General features: G+C 41.9%; 1 protein-coding gene across 2 annotated transcripts in view; it reads left to right on the forward strand.

Annotated features, from left to right (window-relative positions):
- The window catches only part of LOC144822536 (aldehyde oxidase-like), a 578,143-nt gene that overhangs the window by 536,987 nt on the left and 16,886 nt on the right, over nt 1-24,270 (forward strand). The window lies entirely within an intron of this gene.

Here is a 24,270-nt window from a genome sequence, read left to right on the forward strand (position 1 = left end):
CCTAGGCTTTTGTGTGCTGCTGTCAATCCGACTGGAGATACGCAGTCGGTCACGTTCTTGTTGTTTGCATTGTTCCTGCGCCTCATACTTTACTTTTGTCAGGAACAGCAGCATAATTAAAAAACAGCGTGGTGTAAAAACGTAATTTCGGGACGTAACACAAAATTCACGAAATGACGCACATTTCGCTGTCATAATTTAAATTCCTCTCGGGCCTTCTGTTATTACCTCTTTTGGATGCTCCATCAAAATGAAAATATTTGTGAGCAACAGTATGGTAGACTCCAGAGAACATTAGTAGGACCTGTACATCTGAGGAGGTTCCTTAGTGTTTAGAAAATATCTCGTTATAGAATCAACCCTCAGGAGTAGCCAGCTCCGGATCAAGTTAGTGACTTTGGTATGGTTGGTAGAGACCCTAGAAAGCATTTTCAAATCTATCTTCGAATAACTTCTAGTTACCACCGTGAATGACTTGAAAATCCATTTCTTGGTAGGATACACTTAGAGACTGGTGATTGCTCCCTTTTTCAAAATGTATTTGTATACCTAAATAGGTCTCATCCAGCTTTTAAATGAAGCACAATGATCTATAACACAGGTTTTATTCGAGCCTGTTAAGTATGAATAATGTCAGGGCAAATATTGTATCGCTGTAAATTGAAAGTTGTTTTGTTCTTGCCCATTGTATGACATCAGCCCCTTGAATGGTAAGCTGCCTGCTGTCACAAATATGCACAGAGTATGCAGTTGTAGTGTAGTTCCTATATTCCCAATAGGCTCTGCACATTGGAATAATATATCCTATAGAATTAACGTAGGACTTATGTTGACTAGGTACCTATCGAATATATTAGACTTAATTGTGAGGGCCAGCTAGCTCAGAGGTCACTAGAAACTTTCTCGAACAACAAGAAGGGATTAGTTTCTGACAACCGCATAAACATGACAACTTTGTTTCCCCAAGATAAAACGTATCTTCAGAGTCGTGGAAACAATAGATAGATATTTTACTCAGTCAATCGAGCATGCTTCGTTTCACCAGAGTTGCAGAGAAATAGAGAGACGGGCGTTTTCAAGAAAAATATTTATTGAACAGTCTTCTTTCTCATGCTGAAGAAATTAACTGCTACAATCGTAATACTGGCTGTAAAGTATAATGCGTACAGCAAGAAGAGTAGTATAAAATAATACTGTAAAAGTATTGTATGGTTTCTAAGCCATAAAGTACATACATGAATAACAAAGACTAAAAGTACTCAGCTGGTGCTTCTAAAATGCGCCTACCCCAATGTACCTAATCTAACTCTAGTACGAGGGAAGAAGTACGTATGGTGTAGCATAGGTTTTAGTTTCTTTGCCAAGAATCTATCCAAGATTTCTTTTATGGTCTAATTAGCTCCGTACCTTGGTTTTAGAATGAAGGAGGTCTGGTATCTCTGTCTTGGGACTCGATTTCCCAACACCCTGCAAAGGGAGCTTGGAAACACTGGAGCTGGATTCTCAGTGAGAGAAAGGCAGCCTCTCTGTCAGTGCGTCAGCTGGAGGGTCGGCTTTCCTTCGGCACTTGCTGTAGCGAGATGCGTTGGGCAAGTAGATAGTCGAACTGCTCCACACCACAGTGTGATTGCTAGGGCAGGTGTAGGCATATTTATACCTTGAAGGTGCCTGAATTGACGCAAAGTTGGACATAATAACGTCAGCAAGGATCGGTAGTTCTTTGAAAACCCCATTATTTCTAGGACAAATCAATATTCAAGAAAGGGGATGTCCCTGACTGCTGAAGCTGAGTTTTCCAGGAAATCGTTGTGGCTATTTGAAACTAGTGAAAGTAGCCATGCCTGTATTAGGACTGCATGGGCTATGTCTAAATATGGGTATGATTTCTATGCCTATATAAGGGTAATGGGAATTATACCTATATAAGGGCATGAATCGGGAAAATTACACTAGGGTCCTAAAACGCTATACAACACCCACTCCACTTTATTATGTTTGACATTTACTAAATACTAAGCAAAAACATATCTAAAGCATGTGTTCACAATCCCACCCAAAATACATAAAAGCATTTGAAATGGTTGTACACGAAAATGAGCATTTGTGATGTACCCATTTAAAAAGCAATATTTTCATTAAAAGCATGTAGTGTGATATTGAAAAATGCTTATCAAAAATGAGTCATTAGATAACATTATATGAAATGGCTCTGAAATACAGAAGAAAGGTCGAGACCATTCCATGACAGAATATATAAACTGTTTTGGTTGTGAACGAGGTCAAATATTGTCTCTTGAAAGTATTCAAAGAATTCTTGTTCTCTAAGAATAATACTTCTTTAAGCAGATTACTTTGTGCCCCAAAAAAGTTTAATTTTGGAAAAAAGTAAAATCGTAGTAAAATAGAGTTCCAAAGTCAGCGTTTTTGTTTTTGAAAAACGAAGGTCGAATACAGAGTTCCTCAGAACGCTGTGTGCTAATTTCAAAAAGTCATTCTCGCTCTTAGGAGAAAACATCAAGTCTTCTAAGTTTGAAAAGAATTAGTCTACTACTGTAGGTGAAAGTTGGACTACCTTGTTAAGCAGATTAATTGTACACAGATGAGAAGCATCGCCGTCAGCGTCAGTCGCATTAGCAATGTTCTCAGTAGATGGTACCTGTGTGCCTGTTGATCCACGTATCTCACCGTCAGCTGGTTGTGCTGGTTAGACCTCCATGAATGCCGTCATCAGGATTGGCAGGCTTTGGGGACAACACAATGCATGAGCCGTTACCGAACCAAGCAAAGTATCAACATCCGTTGGCAGTGCTGATGGAAGTGTTAAACAGCTGTCTAGCACGCATTCTTTTCCACATAGCAGGCATTCGTAGAACAGGTAAGATGCAATCTTGCCAGATTGGTCTGAATGAAAGAAACCATGTGGTATTCAGATCTCTTAAACGAGCCAAGCCCAAAATTTGGAATATTTGCTCATGACACCTCATCGCCAGAAGGGTGTTCTCCATGGTGATCTGGGTGTCGTTGGTGGATTGGCTTGCCATATCGAAGCAGAAGTAGTAAAAATAATATTCCTGCTGCGAGTCCCATAACGAGAGGCAGTCTGCCAAACACAGAGTGCACGAAGTTTGGAAATATGCTGAGGACTGCTTCAAAAGGTGCTAACAGTCCTGAAAAAATCATCTTAAATATATGTACAATACCACTGGTATCAGACATGTTTAAGATACGACCTAACATTTCTGCGAAATGTATGGGGCAGTTTGTTAATAATAGGGCATGTATCTCTGCAGAAGTCCATGCAACCTGCAGATCATATGTCTCTTTGGACGAGGTCAGTGGCACAGTTGTTTGCAAAATAATGGCTTTCATTCTGCTTAAAGTATCAATTCGAATAGAAGAGATGTTCAGTGAAGGCCATAACGGCGACTCCCCGTCTGTCTTGCTTTTAGGAAACAATATTTGCATACAAAAAGTGACCCTAGCTGACACACTTACGAGATAGGCAATTCCTGGCATCATTCCACAACAGCTGTGATCATTCAACATTATGTAGATCACATTGGAAAGCTGCCTAAAAATTGGATCTATCACTGCTGCCGGAGAACCTTGCAGGTGGCAGGATAAGTTGGTCGAAGAACCATCACAGGCTCCGAGTAAATTAATACCCTGACATAAAAGTATACCGCTTAGTGCGCTGTTACATTGTGTACCACTTAGAAATACTTATTTTCCCCCACTCCAACATTTGTGTGTGTATGGTAAATCCCAGGTTGACTTTATGTATTCTTTACCCAACCTTTCATACAGGCCCGCTGGTATGTGTTTCTAGCAATATTGAAACTGGAAAATCGTCACTGGCAACGTGATGGTGCCATGTATTATCCATTCTATGGCTGGTTTCTCAGAAACAGTCAATGGTAACCTTTCCAGTTTTTCTATGCTCAGCACAGTATAGGCTGCTCCCCTTTGTGCCAAAGAGATTTGTTTATCTGTAAGGTTAAATCCAGTAAACAATGACGTGGTATTGATTAGACGCCAAGGCACATAGCCTGAATGAAGATTTTGTAACGTCCAGCCTAGCAGCATTATAGAACACAATTGAGACTGTCCATGTTGTAACATGAGCAAGTCCTGTTCCATTATGTCTATGGCAGAGGATACAATGCTGTCCAAAGAATAAATTCTGGATGGCAGAGTCGTTAACCCATTGTCAAACACAGAGAGAGCTTTCCCTAAATTAATACGATCAATTTCTCGTATTCGTTCTGCAGTTTCCATTAGCGTGACTTTCCAAGCTTCATTATATGCAGCATAAATACCAGCGTATATGAAACGTTTATGACGTGGTTTACGAGGCCCTAGTAAGAAGTCTCTTAAATCAACGCCATCTTTAAGTAAAGTTAAGTGTTGTTTTACCTCTGTAAGTGTAGATTTTTGTAGCCACCAGAGGCACAGTTTTCCTACACTGTAATTTGTTACTATCTCTGGATGTTGTCTCTGGACATATCTTGGGTCTGGCCTAGTTACTGTAAACCCTTGTGTCTTGTTCAGGAATCTATCTTGACAGTTATTCGTGTCTGTGGGCCAGATTAACCATTTTTTCCAATCAGGATGAAGTTCTGTTTTTAAGTAAAAGTGATTTTACGTCGAGCACCCCCTCTGAAGTGTTCTTACTATCAGCTGTTGGTACAGGTATGGACGGTTTGTTTAAATCTTTTATCTTGGCTAGGCCAAGACAGGATGTTTGTTGAACAGTGTCATTTAAAAACATTATTTGTTCAGGAATAATACAGGCTCGAAATAAAGCTTCTATTCCCTGTACTTGCCAGTCTTTTGAACCCCCGGCAGTTTTTTTTGCTATCTTGTCACTCCAGAAGTCGAAACCTAATGAGGACAGCTGGGCATATAAGGCTGCTGAATAAATTTGCTTTGTATTGGTTAACATACTTTTCATTCCTGTCTTATTAAAATTTTTTAAGTAAAATGTTTCCGGATTTGTGGTATTGAAACCTGAGAAGTATGGACATTTGTTATAGAATGTTTTTGAGCTACCCTTTGGTGGCGTTGGGCAGTGTTCCCATTGATTGAAAGTATATACATTTCTTGGGTTTGCAGATTTGTGCAAGTAATGATGACCATAGTGATTATAACCATGCATTTGTTCATAATCTGATGAACGTTCTAAATATTAAGTATGGGCGAAAAATCAGTTCATTCTCGTGAAATTTGCAGATTTTCGACAATTTTGCGATCCGCAAATCTCGCAAAAGTGCCGAAAAGTCCACAAATCCACTCGCGGGCGGATTTTTTTCACACATTGTCACTGGAGACAAATCTTCTGGCCCTTTAGGCAGCTGCAGTGTAGGAAAAGCACTATACATTTACCCAACGAGGTAGCCCTTACTGATTAGCCAGTAGAAAGTACTCCAGTTGAGTAGAGGTATCGCACAAAACGATGGCGTATTCTTGGATAAATATGAAGGGCAGGGTTCATTCTGGCACGATGCTCCTCCTGACACAAAAATTAAACCTCAACAGGAAGAACTTACAGATATAAATAAAGCAGGTGCCTGAGTTGTAGCTCAAATTCAGTAACGCAGTTCCTGTGACCAGGGGCTTCTTTCTCCTCATCTGCGGCTCTGATCGGTCTCTGACCTTTTATACAAACAAGAGGCATGTGAACTCGCATAGAAGCACGCCCGTTTGGCCCCGCCCACACACTAGCTGTGTGCACCGTCTTCCCGCCATTTATCCACTATGATGGACAGCTCACTCAAGGGACCCCTGCGCCCCTTAGCGCGATGGCATAGTAACACACACATGGTCACTGGAGACAACTCTTCTGGCACTTTACGCAGCTGTAGTGTAGGAAAAGCACTATACATTTACCCAACGAGGTAGCACTTACTGATTAGCCAGTAGAAGTACAGAAAGTATACAGTCTATTTGTGCAAAACTGAAAATCTGCAATTTCGCGAATTCTTTCGCGAACTCGCTGATTTTTTTGCAATTTCGCTCGAATTTGCGTACCGCAAATCCGCAATATTCGCCCATACTCACTAAATATTCATGGTTTGTAAATTTTGCAGACATCTCTAAATCTGACATCATATTATTAATAGTTTCAAAGTTCCAATCATCAGAAAATGTGCTGGGTGAAACAAAATCACTCAGGGAAACCTTAAATTGGTGTGGAATCTTCAACAGCTCGGCAGGACCATAAATACCATAATCAGTTCTGTTCCATGCTATACCACCAGGTATAGGGACGGCTGTGATGTTTACTGATGGCAGGTCTCTTTGTTCACAATGAGATGATTTGTGAGGCTTCAGGAGCAAGTTGATGTTCTTACTTGCTGTGTCCATTTTACTATATTTTCCATCTATCAGCTTTCCCAAACTTAAAACAAGAATTACCCAAAGTAGGAGAAAAAGTACACCTCACACAATGCAAAATTCAACCCAGTCTTTTCTAGTTGCTGAAAAAGTGCTGTTATTTTGTCTTTAAAAGTTTTGTTTGCTGGCATTGTTTCGGGCTCACTGGGATCCTCAGAAAACGTATTAAAGTTGATGAAATAGCCAGGCAGATCTGTCAGTTATTGGTATCCAGATTACTTGAAATCGCTGGAGTTGCTTGGTCCCTTTCATATTAGTATAGTCCGAGGCTATATCATTGTAGACAGGAGTGTCTTGACAAACTGTTATTTGGGTTTCAAGAGGCACAAGTTCCAAAGATTTATTGCTTAGTCCTTCTTTTCTTACTGCAGATTCTTCAAAAGTGATGAGTCTCTCAGTTTGAACCTCTTGTATAGTAGCAAGATTTGGTCATCTGCTACATCTTTGGAGTCCACTAGGCCTACTACTTATTATCGGCCACATGATGTGGTTTTACCAGATCGATGGACACAAACCGGTTCTCCTTTCTTCCAGAAAGGGGCGGTAGTAACACTGTTCTTGATCCGTGGATTGCTAGCACAGGTACTGGTTTTCTGTATGAAGGCCCAAATAACTTCTTATCCGTGATCTTTACTCTGACTAGATCCCCAATCTTTGGAATCCAGACAGGCCTTGCTGGGACAGGTGGTTTCTCTTCAGTAGTCGTTGGCTTCTGTGTTGTGTTGCTTAGACTTCTTCTTGTTTCATTTAAGTCCTGCAAAACAGCCAAACGGTCTTTGATATCAAAGGGTTTTTGTTCTACCACTGAAGTATGACGATCAAGGTCTTCAACAATCATTCTAGTACCAAAAAGGATTTCATATGGAGTGATTCCAACAAGAGAATTTCTTGGCAGCTTGTCTAAACTGCGTTGGACACTTATTAGATGTTTGACCCACCCTTCACCCGAGCCTATTACCCTAGCTGTTACAGATTGCTTTATGTCACGTTTTTTTCTTTCCACAACCGAATTTCCCTCAGGATGGAATGGACGTGAGTACCACAATGCAACGCCCAGACTAGCCATGGCCTCCTTGTAAGCTCGAGAGCTAAACGCAGGACTGGTCAGAATGTAGTGTGGCGATTGCGTATGTGCCGATAAAGACTCCCAAATCTCATATAACAGTTCGGGCGTCAGCCGAGCGCTGAGGCCACATCCAAATGAATCTTGAGCATGAATCTACTGCGACCATGATATATTTATAGTTACCATCCCTTTGTAAGGGACCACAGTGGTCCTGTTAAACAAATGCTAATGGTTTATCTGAAATTAGAAGGGGCGTCTGCGCAGGGTGTTTCACGGTTGAAGCCTTCATTTTTTGGCAGGTTTCGCATTCCAAAACATAATTTCTGGTCTGTTTCCTCATGCGCAGCCACCAGTATCTTTGTTTTAGTAATGACACTGTGGCGAAAACACCTGTGTGTGCAGAGGCAAGCCCTTCGTGTGCTGCTAAGATTAGTCCTAATCTATATACACAGTGGAGTAGTGTGGCTCACTGGTTAGAGGCGGCAGGCCTGAGAGCAGAAGTCAGCCTGGGACCAGGGTTCAATTCCCGACACGGCAGGGTCGTGGACCTTGGTCAGCGGGCTCGATAATTCTCGCTTCGGTGCTTACTCTAATCAGGGGTTCCACTCGGCAACTCTGGGCATTAGCTTGCCTAATCTCCACAACGGCCCCACCAATTCCGGGGATGCCTGGCTCCACCTTGGGGACTCCCAGCAAGGGACCAATCCCACAGGGAAAGCCAGGACGGGTTCCCCAGAGTTATACAGCGCCGGGACGCCCCGTTGCTGGGGCAGCTGTGCGCTTTACAAGTATACTACATTTACATTTACATTTATTCCATGTTTGGAATTACTCTATCCCCCCCTCCAGGGATTTGAGCAAAAGGAACATTATTTGCATTAGTTATATAGAAGTACTTGAGTGGAAAGCCTTTTGGTAACATTTTACCACTGTCTTTTTTGGAAGCGGAGACAGCCTGCATTATTTCGCTGTCTATTTTTGTTTTTGAACGAGCGATTGCAGCTACGGAAGCCGTTTGCACAGCTGGGTTCACGGCTTCATCAGCCAATGAATTCTCTTCAATGTGAACGCCATGACGCTGATGACTCAGTGTATGGATCACGTGAGTCTTTTGTAGTTCTTTCTGTAATAGAACTACTTGTTCACAAAGCAACTTATGCATGATTGTGCCACCTTTAGCGTCTTTGAATCCATTTTGAACCCAGTTCTGCAAGTATTCATTGTAAGATTGAATGCAGTAATACGAATCGCACACTATAAGTGTGGGGAATTTGTGATCGATATTTTCCAGCGCCATCTTGAATGCCTGTAGTTCAGCTCACTGAGCTGGACAGTCTCCTAGGGATTGAGTTTTTGTGACCGTAGGTCTGATTTTACCATCGCACCAGCAACCTTTAACAATCGCACACGCAGCACTATAAGCTTGTTTACCCCCAATTGCAGGCTGTGCTGATCAGTCTGTATAAATTATACATTCGTACTGTTCCAGAGGCAGAATCTTAGTGGGCAGAGGACAATCTTGTTCATATTGTAAAAAATGTTGAGGTTTCAAGTAGGGGGTCAAAAACGTATTCAACGTCAGTTGCAGCAAGAGAATTAACCCATTGTATCCATCTCGGATGTAAAGCCTTTGCATTCGGAATGCTTACTTTTGTCACTGCCTCTAAGGCAGGTACAGGAGTAACAACCATAATGTGTTTACCTTGTGCGAGAAATCTCTCTTTTGCTACTGCTGTTTGAACCGCTGTCAGAACTTTTTCTGTTGAAGGGAATTTCATTTCAGCTTGTGTGTACAAGTGTGATTTGTAAGAAATTGGTACTTTTTCACCTTCATTAAAGGTTAAGTATGTGAATCGGCATCTTCCTGGGATTATTCCGATTACAAGGTTGCATACATTACGCGTGTCTGTGAATGTGTTTTTGCTAACATGTCTATTTGCACTGAACGCAAAATTTCTGTGTGGTTTTTAGTCCAATTAGTTGTTTTGAAATCAGGTTTGATTAATTCGTAGAGAGGTTTAACCCTTTCTGCGTAATTTAGAATGTAAGTTCTTCCGAAATTCAGGAAACGTAGAATTGACTAAGTTTTTCAGCGTTTTTGGAGGTTGGAGCAGCGCACATTTCTCTAAAAACTTTGATGCCAAGCGTTTGCCTTTACTTGATAACTCGTATCCTAAGAATAGGACGTTGAGGTGGGCAATTCTTGATTTTTTAAAGTTGAATTTATACCCTTTAGTTGCGAAACCAAGTATTATGGTGTTCACTCTGTTCAAGTGCCTGTCCAAGTCATCGTCTTTAGATAGATGTCATCGACATAAGATAATGCCTCATCATCATACGTCTGTAGTAACTCTGTTACTCTGGCTGAAAATAACCTTGGACTATTCTTGAATCCCTGGGGGAGACGACAGAGGTGATGCTGTGTCCCCATAATTGAGAAAGCGGTCAGATACCTGCTTTCAGGTGCGATATTTTGACAGAAGAAACCGTTTGAAATATCTAATGTGGTTTTATATTTTTTACGCACAGTGTTATTCATCAGTGCTGCACTGTGTGCATTTTGTACTGCAAATGTTTTGCAACAAGAGTTTAAATGTCTGTAGTCCAAAACTAGACGATATGTATTGTCTGGTTTGGAGACAGGAAACAAAGGATTGTTCATGGACGAGGTTCATGTTTCAATCACCCCTTGGTATTCAAGTTGATCTAAGATCTCCCTGACCTGTTTTTTTAGCTTCTTGCTTAACTGGATACTGGCTCTGAGCAGTCGATTGATTTTTTAACTGGATTTTATGGTGAGGAGAATCCTCATCCCATCCTACATGATTTTTATATAATGCTGGAGCCTGGGCTACAGCCCATTTTCTGGCATGTGTATATTTTTTATGAATCGGAATATGATTGGAGAAGGCTGGCATAATGGGCACTCCCTGACAAATTTTGGTGGCCAGTCTCTTTTAGCTAGAAGAATGTAATAACCCTTAGAGAGCTTCTCCCAAAAAGTGCTCTTATTTTCCTAGTTATGTCCCACTCCATCCGGAATGTTACTTCATATAACATATGTGGTACGCTAACCCTGTTATCGGCAATTTCAACTTAAATGTACTCATTCAAGTCCACTGTCGCCTGATGATCCTTCAGGATCCTGCGAGCTATGGTAACTTCTGCTGCACTGTCCAGAATTGTCTGGGCCCACTCCCCATTCTTGAGTTGTGTCCTCAAGATCCTCAGCATATCTGATTTTTAGACCAGCTACCATCTTTTTGGTGAATTGGGTTTTCCTATTTTTTGGAACGTGTTGATCGTCTTTGGACTTCACGCGTTCTTCCTTGTGTTCTGAACGTCCTCTTCTTTCCGATATGTGTGAGGAAGTCTGAAAGGTACGAGAGGAACGTGTAACAGTATTGTGATATCTACCAGGTTTTCTCAAATTATCCCTATTCCTGAGGTTATACCTCTTTTCAGAGGGCTCCCTTTGAGGAGACCTACCTCTGGACTGAGAACGCTTCTCTTTAGGAAGTGTCTGTTTAGTGTTTTCCCACTTCTTTTTAGGAGTAGTGAGAGTGTTTTTAATAAAAAACCTTTTCAGGGTTTTCTGTTAGTTGGGGCTTTACTGGTTTCCCACCCAACCTATCTCTACCTTGTTCTTCATGGGATTTTTCTATTATTCTGGCCAGTTCATATGGTTGCTCAGTTACATCGAGTTCTTTAATTTTTGGCGGATCGCCACGGATGCTGCTTCACCTTTAATATTAGCTAATATTATAGCTGAGACCTGTTTGAAATCTTTAAGTAATTTCATATCCTGATTTAAAGCAGGCTCTGCCTCGTATTCATTTTGAATCTGTTTCAGGACACCATAGACGGGAAACCATGAGTTTTTGTGTATATTGCAGCAAAGACTGTACCCCAAGTGTCGCAGCCCTTCAGGTGTGGTGCAATCCTCATTGGTAAACAGATTGTTAGAATCCTGTGTTTCTCATGAGGTGTACTATCTGGAAATACTGCCTCTGTTTCAGTCATCTTTTGAGCTAACCAGAATGGAATTTGTTCCCGGTTTGCGGGCAATTTACCAATGACTGATTGTATAGTCTGTGGTGTAATTATATTTGTGATCCCCTGGTGAGGGGTTTGCTGTGGAATCCTGATAGCAGGTTGGACTGTTAGAGTCTGCAGGACATAATGAACCAATTGTCTATGTATTTTGATTAATTGTTTTAGTTGAACTAATAGTTCTGGACCTGTCATTCGTTCAATGCCAGGATGTGGTGTATAGCTGGCTAGTACCGGCCATGTTGCTCCTGGTCTACCTAGTGGACTGAGCCTGGCAATGTGATTTTGATGTTGTAGGGCGCCTTTAAACCAGAGCGCATGCTCTTGGTATGTTAATGGAATTTCAATATACTCGAAAGGAACGTATTCCGCTGGAGTTTCCTCTATTTTGTAGTAATGGAACACATGTGTTGTTGGATTTGCTTCTGGGAAGATAATCCACAAATAGAATACCTCTGTCTGTCGATATTCATGTGCCTCTATGACAAAAATTACCCTACCAACGCTCGATGATAGGCCATTTGTTATAAGCTTTATAGTGATCATTTTCCTTAAATTTTCCAGGATGAGCATCTGCGTCGTCTTGTTGGAAACCTGTAACGTGTAACCCCGGTCGGGTTGCAGTTGTAGTTCCACCATTCTCGGTGTCGCTATTCGACATTTTGTTGAAAGTCTTGCAGAGCAAGTTTCAAGGAAACAAAGATAAGGTGCACAATATTTTGGAACACTGTATCCTTCAACGTTGAACTATCCAAAAACGAATACATAGGAGTTTCGTCCTACTTAGTAATGGCGGATATTTTATCCTTTAACCCACTCCAGACGTCTATTGGAGTATTTACGGGAAAAAAGGGGTCTCTTGTGAAAAGCAGGACTGAGTTACTCTGGTATCTAGCTTTAAATTAGTGCATTACCAAACGTTGGGCGCCATGTAGTGTAGTTCCTGTATTCCCAATAGGCTCTGCGCATTGGAATTATATAACCTATAGAATTGAAGTAGGCCTTATGTCGACTAGGTCTCTATCGAATATATTAGACTTAATTGTGAGTGCCAGCTAGCTCAGAGGTCACTAGAAATGTTCTCGAATAAACAAGAAGGGATTAGTTTATGACAACCGCATAAACATGACAACTTTGTTTCCCCAAGATAAAACGTATCTTCAGAGTCGTGGAAACAATAGATAGATATTTTACTCAGTCAATCGTGCATGCTTCATTTCACCAGAGGTGCAGAGAAATAGAGAGACGGGCGTTTTCTTTTTTTTTCTTTCCTTTTTTATTTATAGTATCACAGCAGCAAGATCACATAAATTCATATATAATTCATAAACCATAGATACTTAAATGTAAACAGATACATACATAAAAGCAGCTTATCTCATAACCATCATACACGGTACAAATGGAGAAAAGAAAAAATTAACAAATATTTGAAAAAACTCAATTCATTCCACTTTTTAACATTAAGCCTCATAATAATCACGAAAAGCTCCCCATATATTTATACCCATCATTCGCTTCCTAGAGCCTTTAACCGAAAATAAAACCCATTCCAATTTATATAAGTTGTACATTTTTGCTCGCGAGTACTCAAATACCGGCGGCTTTTCCTGCAACCGTTCCATTGTGATACACAGGCGTGCTACCGTCATAGAAAAAAAAATAGCGATATTGAAATAGTCCATTTGTTGCTCTGTTTGTGGTGATCTTTGTAGGAGAGTAGGGTCTGCTATCCTATGGTCACCCCATTTTTTTGCTTTTTGCTTCACTGGTTTTCGACTTAATGTGGCTGTGGGCCTGCTAATCGGACCCACAGCCCTGCTGTTCTCTCTCTAAATTCACAACCATGTACTTTAGGTATATCACCGATTGGGATTGGGTCACCTTATGAGCCCCTGTACAGTGTACTATAGGTACCCAGGGCATAGGTGCATCCAAGGCCTACCAGGGGCTGCAGCATATCTTTTGCCACCCCTGGCTGGCCATCCAAACTGAGACAACTGGCTGATCACTCAGCTGGGGCAAGGTTGTGTAATCACCTCTTGCTTAGATATAGTATACCTATGTCTAAACCTATATCTGGACACATATACACCTATATGTCACTCCTATGGCAGGCCTTAAGAATCCTGAAGGCAGAGTGCTTAGTTTTATGTGAGATGGTGCTCTAGCATGAGCTGAGCCTGTCTTCTTGTTCCAGGATACGGCCATACCATATACTCTTAAGTGCATTATGAACCTCGCGGTTAAATGCTATCTTTGGTTTGTCTTTATCAAAACATGTTGTGTAAGGTGTCATACGCTTTGGAATACTACCCCCTCGCCAATTCTGGTGACAGGGGTAGCATTCCACCCTTCTAGAGGGAAAAGATATGTTACTTTCCTTAATCCCGGTTAAAGTTAACCAGAGCCTCAGCATCACAAAATGGATGCTGCTGCCACAGACACAAGTCTGGCCACCTGCTGCTGGCCGAAACTCCGGCAGGGGAGGCCTGGACAATAGGTTTCCTGTCACAGGGAGGTGCTAGCACCACCCCAGACAGGAGATAGTGGATTGGGAAGGGAGGGCTGAATGAAATTAGGCCTGTCTGGGGCACACAAGGTGTCCCATGCATAGGCCAGTTCAAACCGGTGCTGGGGCACTCCAGCCCCAGCTCTGGCGTGAAACTGGACAAAGGGAAAGGGGTGTAACCACCCCCTTTCTGGGCCCCACCCATAGGAGGGACCTAGCAGGTAATCCAGCCCCTTGATTTGGAATAAAGGTAGGAGCTGTGTTCTTAGACTTTAGATAATCCTGACTGAAACTCTGATACAAAACTCTGGACCCTTCGATATCCTACTCGACGTAGAAGACTGAAGAATCTCCCTTGTTGTCAAGGAGGAACCACCCTGTGCAAGCAGGCACCACTAAGCGCTCAAAGGTTTGCTTTGTTGTTGCTCCCGCCAGAGCTCGAACAACAGAGACCAACAAGAACTAGACTTCCAGACATCCAACAGTCTGATCCACAGCCACAGCAAAGCTGAGACCCGTGGAGGCAACGTGAGACGTGGGACCGGCCATCTTGGAAAGCCAGAAAAGTGCTTTCTGTGCAGCTCCTGAGGCACCCTCGAAGCTGTGCATTTGGGATTGAGAAGCCCCAGCCCCGAGCATCATTTGCACCAAAGATCACCTCTCCACACTCACCGAGTGCTGCGTGGGGCCCTTTTGCATTTTCCTGTTTGACACGTCTGTCCGGTCACTTGCCCATTGGCTAGTGGCCTCTGTGACGACGAACCTTCGAATTTTCAATGCTGGTCTGGTTGCTCCAGACTGGCCCTTGCTCCCCTGAAAAGGAGCAGCCCATCAAACCTTGCTGGTCTGATCCAGAAGCCATCTTTGATTCCTACGTGGGTTGCATTTGCCAAGGCCTGTTGACTCCGAATCGAGATCCGACACTGCCGACAGCAAGAGCCTTTGTTTGACAGTCCGTGCCCAGCGCTTGGTTGTCGTCGACACGTCCTGGTCCACGTGGCAGCGGAGACAAGCTTCTTAACATCACCTGATTGCAACCCGACATCGCCTGGTTCCTTCCTGGTCACTGGCTAGTGACCCAGACTCTGTCCCCTCTGCTTTCAGGTACTCTACATCTTCGATCTACCCTTGGATCCAACCGGACTCTTCTTTCTTGGTCGCCTGCAGCATCTTTTCTCCAAGGCTCCATAGAACTCCACGACGAAACCCAACTCACTTTGACACCTATGCACCCGCTTTCTGTGGGTGAGGTAACGCGAGTACTGCGGTGCTCCTGTAGATATTTACATCCCGAGTGTCCTAGTTTTAAGTGATTAAGTTCTAGTCCAGCCGGAAGACTTCCAAATCTGCAACTTTCTAACTTTACGCACCCATTGACTTCTATTGGTGCACATGTGTGCATTTAGACACTGCACCCGCATCCTGTGGGCCTCCTACATCCTAATTGCTGTTAGTCCAGTGTAGCCCCAGCGACTCTCAAAGCCCTAGGCCTTACTATTGTTCGTGACGTGGTTCTTATACCACTATTTTAGTATATGGTTTTACGGGCCACCAGGGCCTATCCATATTTGTGCAACTTTTGTATGTCATATTAAGTCAATTGTTATACGCTTGTGCTCCTGTGCTCATAAAGAGTTAAGGGGATTATTTTAGAAATAAATACATACATATTTTTAATATATAAACTGTGTGGTGTCCTTTCATTTGGTATTAAAAGGTTTGCATATGGTAAAACAGCTGGCTTCACATGCCCTCTTGAGTTTAGCCTAAGACTGCTTTTGTCCATGCTACCCCTAGGATAGCTGGTCTATAAGGTTGACTTTAAAACCATCACCATAAGGGTTGTTTGGACTGGTGCAAGGTGCTCACTAGAATAGTGAACATCATATACCAGGCCAACTTCTCACAATCTTCTCCAATAACATCATAGCAGGAGTAATGGTCAGGGGAATGTTGATAACCAAAGACAAAAACTTTTCAATAGCTGCAATAAAACTATGCAATTTATTACATCTAAAAAAAATATGAACACTATCCGCGTTGTCTTCACCACAACGAAAACATTTCCCGTCATACCCACCCCCCCATTTGTGAGTGTAGAAGGGGTAGGCCCTTAAAACTCAGGACCTGGGTCCGTGGATCAGTACAAATGAGAGTTGGTCTGAGTTACAGGTATATTAATATCATACAGATCTGTAATATTTAGTTCAACACATAATCACCATCAAATTCGAAATGATTGAAAGAAAAATTATTGCACAGGAATAAATTATTCATTTCCTTTACATTGGCATTTATTCATGCAAAGTCAGTGTTTGATCAAATTGCAGCCAATAGTTCCTCATGTCAAACAGAAGTACTAACATGTAATTGTGAAATCATTACAGTTGGTATTCAAATTAGGTGCTCTCAGTGAAAAAGGGAGGGGTAAGTGAAAATGTGAAGGGGACAGGGTAAAGGTGTTGTGTCATAATTACAGCATCATGTTAAAATTAGAAAAACCTTTACAACCAAGTTAATGAGCACAGTCCGATGCAGAACGCCGGCGGAGCAGTAGCCCTCCTGGGAGATCACTAATCTAAGTAAGAAGCTCATCACGACCCCAGTTGAGAGGATTTACCTGCCTGCACACAATGGCCTAGTGACTGCGAGTACGTCACTAAAAATTCCTTGGAGCTTGATGCGAGCCCACTGTTGGACGGAATAGATGGTGACCGTCTTATGATGCTCTCCTTATCTTCCTGATGAAGACCCCAACATGAGGCCTGAACCCACCCTTTAGCGTAATCAGGGGTCGAAACGTAGAACTACGCCGCTTCTCTACACACCATAGGATCCAAATATGAGATTGATTCTCCCTATCTATGTGTGATGTAACCTGGGAACCTTTGCTCATTAACTTGGTTGTAAAGGTTTTTCTAATTTTAACATGATGCTGTAATTATGTCACAACACCTTTACCCTGTCCCCTTCACATTTTCACTTACCCCTCCCTTTTTCACTGAGAGCACCTAATTTGAATACCAACTGTAATGATTTCACAATTACATGTTAGTACTTCTGTTTGACATGAGGAACTATTGGCTGCAATTTGATCAAACACTGACTTTGCATGAATAAATGCCAATGTAAAGGAAATGAATAATTTATTCCTGTGCAATAATTTTTCTTTCAATCATTTCGAATTTGATGGTGATTATGTGTTGAACTAAATATTACAGATCTGTATGATATTAATATACCGGGAAACCCTTTGTGGGTATCTGTGCGCATTATAAGTGTAAAAAATAAATAAATAAATAAATAAATAAATACCTGTAACTCAGACCAACTCTCATTTGTACTCACCCCCCCATTTGGCCATCCGGCAGGGGTATAATATAAATCCAATAAAGCCTTAAAAAAATTGAGCTTTCAAATTTGCTGACATTAGTGTTTCTCTAGACATCATAAGAAGGTCTTCATTCACAAAATCTGTATCTCCCAAAGCTACATACCATTTAGTGCTAAATTTTTCAAGATCATCTAACCTGTCCGCAACCAACTATTGATATAAAGCTCCAATTTTAACCTGCCTTCTAACCCCTTCTACCACTGCATTAGATCGCATATCAACATTAGTTCGAACTAAATAGTCTCTAATTTGCAAACATTTTTTAAAATGAGTTTTGGGAAAGCCAAATAGAGTAGTTAATTCATCAAATGATTTGCAGATCCCAGTATCAGAGCACAAATCGCCTAAATATCTAACCCCCTTCCTCTTCCAACCCATTGAAATGTTATCACCAAATAATCCTGGTAGAAGCTTACATGCATTAAAAGGAGTATAATAGGAGATTTTCCCAATTACATTCGATTTAAAATTTAGTTTCCACACTTAAGATGCACTAATCAAAACTTTAAATCGTGTTCGTTTATAGTAACTGCTATCCAGTTCTATAAATAAACACTGTATTGCAAGTGGACCTAATAGAATTTCAAAAATTGTTGGAGCGATAGCAGTATTAGCAGCAGTCTCCCCCGTAATTAACACCCTCATTTTCAAAAGAAAGCATGTAACATAATAAAGAAAAAAATCAGGTACCGCCAAGCCTCCTATTTCAAGAGGCAGAGTCATCAATCTCATCGCCCGTCTGGGTCTCCCCGGGCTCCATATAAATTTCCCACAGATGGCTTGTAAGTACTGTAATCTTGGTTTTGATATTTCCAAAGGTATTGACCAGGAAGAGGTAAAGAACTTTAGGGAGTACATTCATTTTAACGATGTTACAGCGTCCAATAATAGTAAAATACAATCGATCCCACCTGTCCAGAGAAGTTTTAACTTTATGGACAAGCGCATTGGATTATCCGTACTAGGAATCCCAACATTTTATAATGGTTTTAAATATTGATGATGTTTTATAATCGATAATGTCTGAAGGCATTTTTATTGTAAAGTCTTTATCAACTGTTTAATAACTTTTTTAATGTTCTTCTGATATGATGGTTTTATTAATATTCCATGTATTGTATACTTGTCTTTTATGAATTCTATTTCGAAATAAAGACTTATTGAACTGACAAGCGCATTCCAGTTAACATCCATAAGTTCGGTCATAGAAGCTCGAATTTGTATCCCCAAGTACGTAACCTCTTTCACAACCCGGTCATCTTGCCATACTACACTGTCAGAACATAAAATTTGCATTTTTGACTCATTGAGTTTATAGCCCGTAATCCTACCAAATTCTCTAGCTAATCGCTTTATCTCTTTAACTGAAAGAGAAGGATTCTCTTTAGCTGCCGCTATATCATCTGCGTAAGCAAAGACAGAAAAACAATAATCAAACACTCGAAACGGGGGAATAGATACATTATATGACAACAGTTCTATAAAAGGGTTGATATATAAGGCAAACAGAAAGGGAGAACAGGGACACCCCTGCCGGGTTCCTCTGGTTATACTCAAAGGGTCTGATAGCCTTCCCATTGCTGAAATCTTAGCCATGGGAGACATATATAGCGACTGTAATGCTACAATAAATTTCTTACCAAACCCAATTTTATCCAGCAGTCGCCACATATAATCCCATTGGACGCGATCAAACGCTTTCTCCGCGTCCAATAAGATTAGCGCTAGATGCCTTTTTTCTGTCGCTGCAATATCAAATAGAGTTATTACTTTATTTACATGGTCCACCGTGCCCCTTTTTGGAATAAAACCATGTTGATATCTTGAGACCAGAGGTGAAATAATTTTAGCCAATCGATTGGCCAGGATTTTAGAATAAATGTTATTGTCGCTGTTCAATAAAGAAATTGGACGGTATGATCCTACTAAATCAGGGGATTTACCCTTTTTACAAAATACTGCAATCGTAGCCTCTGACCAAGATCTAAGAGGGTGTCCTGCCTGTGCCAAGTGTAACGCTTTCAGCATTTCATGTTTAACAAAATTAAAAAACAACCTATAAACTTCCACCGGAATCCTGTCTGGCCCGGTAGCTTTCCCTAGAGCCAAGCTTTTAACTGCAGTTTCTAATTCAGACATAGAGATCGGTGAATCCAATTGTTCCAGGAAAATAGAATCTAATTGCTTCAAACCTTCTTCAAAAAACAATCTCTGATCCCTCTCCCCATGCAATGTCCCCTGCTGAGTATACAAATCAGTATAAAACTGTTGAAAGAATCTTGTGAGGTTCAGAGTGCAACACCCCATTCGTGTCCCTCAATGCCTGAATATTACGAGCCGATTCCTTCATTCGTAATCGAACAGCCAGACGTTTTCCAATGGTTTCACCAAATTCATGGCTTTGGCGCTTAGAAATCAAGTATTTTCTAGCGTTCTCTGCACTCCAGAACCCAAGAACATTAGCTCGATCCTTAGACACCTTATTCTCTAAATCAGATATATAATTCCTACTTGAAGCAATCCCCCTAGTTAACAAACCTTCTGTCTCCGTCAATGCTTCATAAAGCCTTGCCAACTCCTTTTTAAGTTTCTTTTGCTGCCATAAACTAAAACTAAGACATTACCCCCGAAAACAAGCCTTGCATGTGTCCCAAACTGTACTAACAGATGCAGTCCCATTATTATTTCCAAAAAAGCCCTTAATCCAGTTACCCATATGGTCCTTGAATTGGTCATTAACACATAGTTTCCGATCAAATGTAAAGTTATTGGGCTTAGATCTGCCTCTACATAAAGCCAATTCAAGAACAATTGGAGCGTGATCCGAGGATATCCTTGGATATACATGAATTGATGCACCCACTAATAAAGAAACCGGTGCAAAAAAATAATCTAATCTTACCAATTTTTTATGTGGGTGCGAATAAAAAGTAAACGCGCTATCATGTTTCCTCATTTTACCCCACACATCCACCAATCCCTGATCTCTAACTAAATTATAAAGTGCTTTAAAAACTTTGGGCTTTCGTCCAGTGTATTTATCGGGCCGTCCTTTAAGGCTTGATTAACAACATTTATATTTATATCACCACAAACCAGCACTGGTTGCGGCCATGTAGCTAATTCTGCATTAAATTTGACTAAAACCCCTGCATCATCCACATTGGAACCATAAATAGTACAGAGCGTGATCTTTTGACCTTCCAAACAAAACTCTGCTATAACCCACCGCCCATTTTTATTCATTAGTTTGCGATCAACAGTTACCAAATTTCGTCTGGCGAGAATAGCTACCCCCCGAATCATGCTAGTTTAGCCAGATGTAACAATTCAAGAAAATCCCAATTCATTCAGAATACCACTCTTTGCCCATGGAATATGTGTTTCCTATATGCATACTAAGTCTGGCCGAATGTGCCGTAGTTCTGAAGCCACCTTATGGCGTTTAAACACATTATTAAGACCCGACACATTCAATGAACGGATTTTAATTTGAGCGTTTAACATTCCAATTCATTTAAATACTCGACCCACTGAGAAGTTACAAACCAAGAACTAAGCTGCCACTTAGCACTAACAATGCATTATTTCACTTGTATCCAAAAACTGAACCTTGTACTTGTCGCTGTGAGAATATTTCCCCTTTTACACCCCCTTAGTGCTACCCAACTCCCCCTAACCCCCTACCCCTTCCTCCCCTCAAGCCCACCATACACCCACCCTTAACCCCCTCACACCCCCTCCCCCCCAAAAACGAGGCTTTAGGACTAATAGTCCTGTAGATGCGAGCTCTACCACATCCCCTTGCGTTCCCCTGCTGAGTCCTTCACTGGCAAAGTCACAAAAATTAAATAAAAAAAGAAGCAATTAGGAGCAATAGACTAATTCATGCCAGAAAAAATAAAGTACCTGACAAGTGCATAACCTTGTCCATAAAGTTTATAAACTTAAACAAACATGTTCCCCAAATTCAACATTTCCGCCTCTATCAGTACCTAAGCTATATAGACAGTGCAAATTCTGTCACTGAGGCGGTGTTGGTGAAAAAACGGGTTTGGTCCTTAAAAACTATCTTCAATTTGGCTGGAAACATTAAAAAGACTGAAGTCCCCTTAGCCTGTAGCTCCGGGATTAATTGGCGAAATTGCCAGCGTAACTCTACTGACTACTGGCACAAATCATGACGTACAAAAAATTCCACATCCCCAGCCTTCCCCTTCTTATCAAGCTTGAAAACCTCCTCCGGTGCCAAAAAGCTATTAAAAGATACTAGCAATGCCCTAGGTTTATTTTCCTGACCGGGCCTCAGCCGAATCTTAAAGGGAAATCTATGGGCGCGTTCAATTTCCTTATCCCAATCCCATCGGGTTAACCAGGGAAAAGCATTTTTAAACAAAACCACAACAAAACCCCCTGGATCTTGCCCCTCTTTCCCCTCAGGGACCTGAGGAATCCTCAAATTATTGCGCCGTGCACGATGCTCAATGTCAGCTAGTTTCCAGATCATGTCCTCTTTCGTAGCCAAACTCCGTTCCACAATAGTTTTCTGTTGTACTATATCGTCCTCCAAATTTGATGCCCTTGCCTCTACTTCATTGAATCGGGATACAAAGTCTCTGTGCGTTTTCACCAAGCGTCTAACAGAGTTCTGTAGCTTCCGGCATGAATTCTGCACCCTTTGACTCTCCTCCCTGGTCTCATCTCTATGCTGCATAATGGACCGATAGATTAATGCTAGAGAGACCTCTCCCCCTTCAGTCCCATCCACACCCACTTGAACCTCTTGATTCGGGGTTTTCACATTAGTATCTTTTTTTAACACAAATCCAGATTCCTAACCGTCTTGAGCTGACCTTCCTCTGATTCCTCAAGTTCCTCCACTACTGAGCTGCCATAGTCACTCCCATCCATCAATGAAAGCTGGGCTGAGTACTGTACAGCCAAATCATCGCATGGAGAGTCAGAGTGTTCGGAAAGAGAGAAAAAATCTCCAGAATCCACTTCCATATTTACTGCACCACGCACATTTTCCTCCATATTCAATTCACTACCAGCAGCCACAATGGTCGAAAAATTAGACAAAGGCTCATCCGTAGTATCCTCTGGGGCAACACCCAGAGCAGCCACTGATCCCTTTTGCATGCGAAAGCCTCTACCAGAGTCCAGTTCGCCAGGTTCCCCCACGTTAATCACTACCTCATCCTTTGGGGCAGCCCCATCAACTTGATTTTTCCTTTTTTCCCTTTCTTTCTGCCTTTCTGCAGTAATTGCAAACAGCGCAGGTATTTTCTTTCCACCTTCCCCAACAGTGGCTCTCCCCTTCTCCTGGCCGCTGGCTCCCTGATTTTGCGACGCCTCTATCAATTTTTGTAGTTTGGTTGCTAGCGCATTAGACTCAGCACTTTGCCCAGCTTTCCCCCTCACCTGTCCGGCCGTTACATCAGTTTCAGTGGCCCCAGCTGGGAGTTCAATATGTCCGCGCATCTTGGTGCGAGAGCCCTTCGGCGGCATCCTAACAGCGAACACCGCTAGGTTTACCTCGCTCCTTACTTCAAAAAAACTTTCAACTGCACCGTGCGGGACCAGCGGGAGCCGCCTCAATTAGCCGGAGCACGATCCACCAACTCCACTCTCTGGAAAAACAGCCTCGCTCAGCCTCAACCAGCGTCGAAGTCCCAGCGCGCTTTTACTCGAACTCAGCCGGCGCCGACGACCAAACAGTTCCAAGCTGCTACAGCTGTCAGTAATGATACGGCGTGCAACAAACTATCCTGAATCAGTCAAAACCTGCCGCGGTATAATCTAGCGTCAACCGTGCCTTTCACTTCATCGTAGGGCTCGTTTCGCCAGGGTCTGCAAGAGAGGTATGCTCAAGCGTCCCTCACGGGCGCCTTCTCGCCTCCCTGAAGACGGGCGTTTTCAATAAAAGTATTTATTGAACAGTCTTCTTTCTCATACAGAAGAAATGAACTGCTACAATCGTAATACTGGCTGTGAAGTATAATGCGTACAGCAAGAAGAGTAGTATAAAATAATACTGTAAAAGTATTGTATGGTTTCTAAGCCATAAAGTACATACATGAATAACAAAGACTAAAAGTACTCAGCTGGTGCTTCTAAAATGCGCCTACCCCAATGTATCTAATCTAACTCTAGTACGAGGGAAGAAGTACGTATGGTGTAGCATAGGTTTTAGTTTCTTTGCCAAGAATCTATCCAAGATTTCTCTTATGGTCTAATTAGCTCCGTACCTTGGTTTTAGAATGAAGGAGGTCTGGTATCTCTGTCTTGGGACTCGATTTCCCAACACCCCGCAAAGGGAGCTTGGAAACACTGGAGCTGGATTCTCAGTGAGAGAAAGGCAGCCTTTCTGTCAGTGCGTCAGCTGGAGGGTCGGCTTTCCTTCGGCACTTGCTGTAGCGAGATGCGTTGGGCAAGTAGATAGTCAAACTGCTCCAAACCACTGTGTGTTTGCTAGGGCAAGTGTAGGCATATTTATACCTTGAAGGTGCCTGGATTGACGTAAAGTCGGACATAATAATGTCACCAAGGAACGGTAGTTCTTTGAAAACACAATGATTTCTAGGACAAATCAATATTCAAGAAAGGGGATGTCCCTGACTGCTGAAGCTGAGTTTTCCAGGAAATCATTGTGGCTTTTTGGAACTAGTGGAAGTAGCCATGCCTGTATTAGGGCTGCATGGGCTATGTCTAAATATGGGAATGATTTCTATGCCTATATAAGGGTAATGCGAATTATACCTATATAAGGGCATGAATCGGGAAAATTACACTAGGGTCCTAAAACGCTATACAACACAGTGACAATGAGTCTGTTTGTAAGTGTTG

This window comes from Lissotriton helveticus, chromosome 3_1 (assembly GCF_964261635.1).
Source record: "Lissotriton helveticus chromosome 3_1, aLisHel1.1, whole genome shotgun sequence".
Lineage (NCBI taxonomy): Eukaryota > Metazoa > Chordata > Amphibia > Caudata > Salamandridae > Lissotriton > Lissotriton helveticus.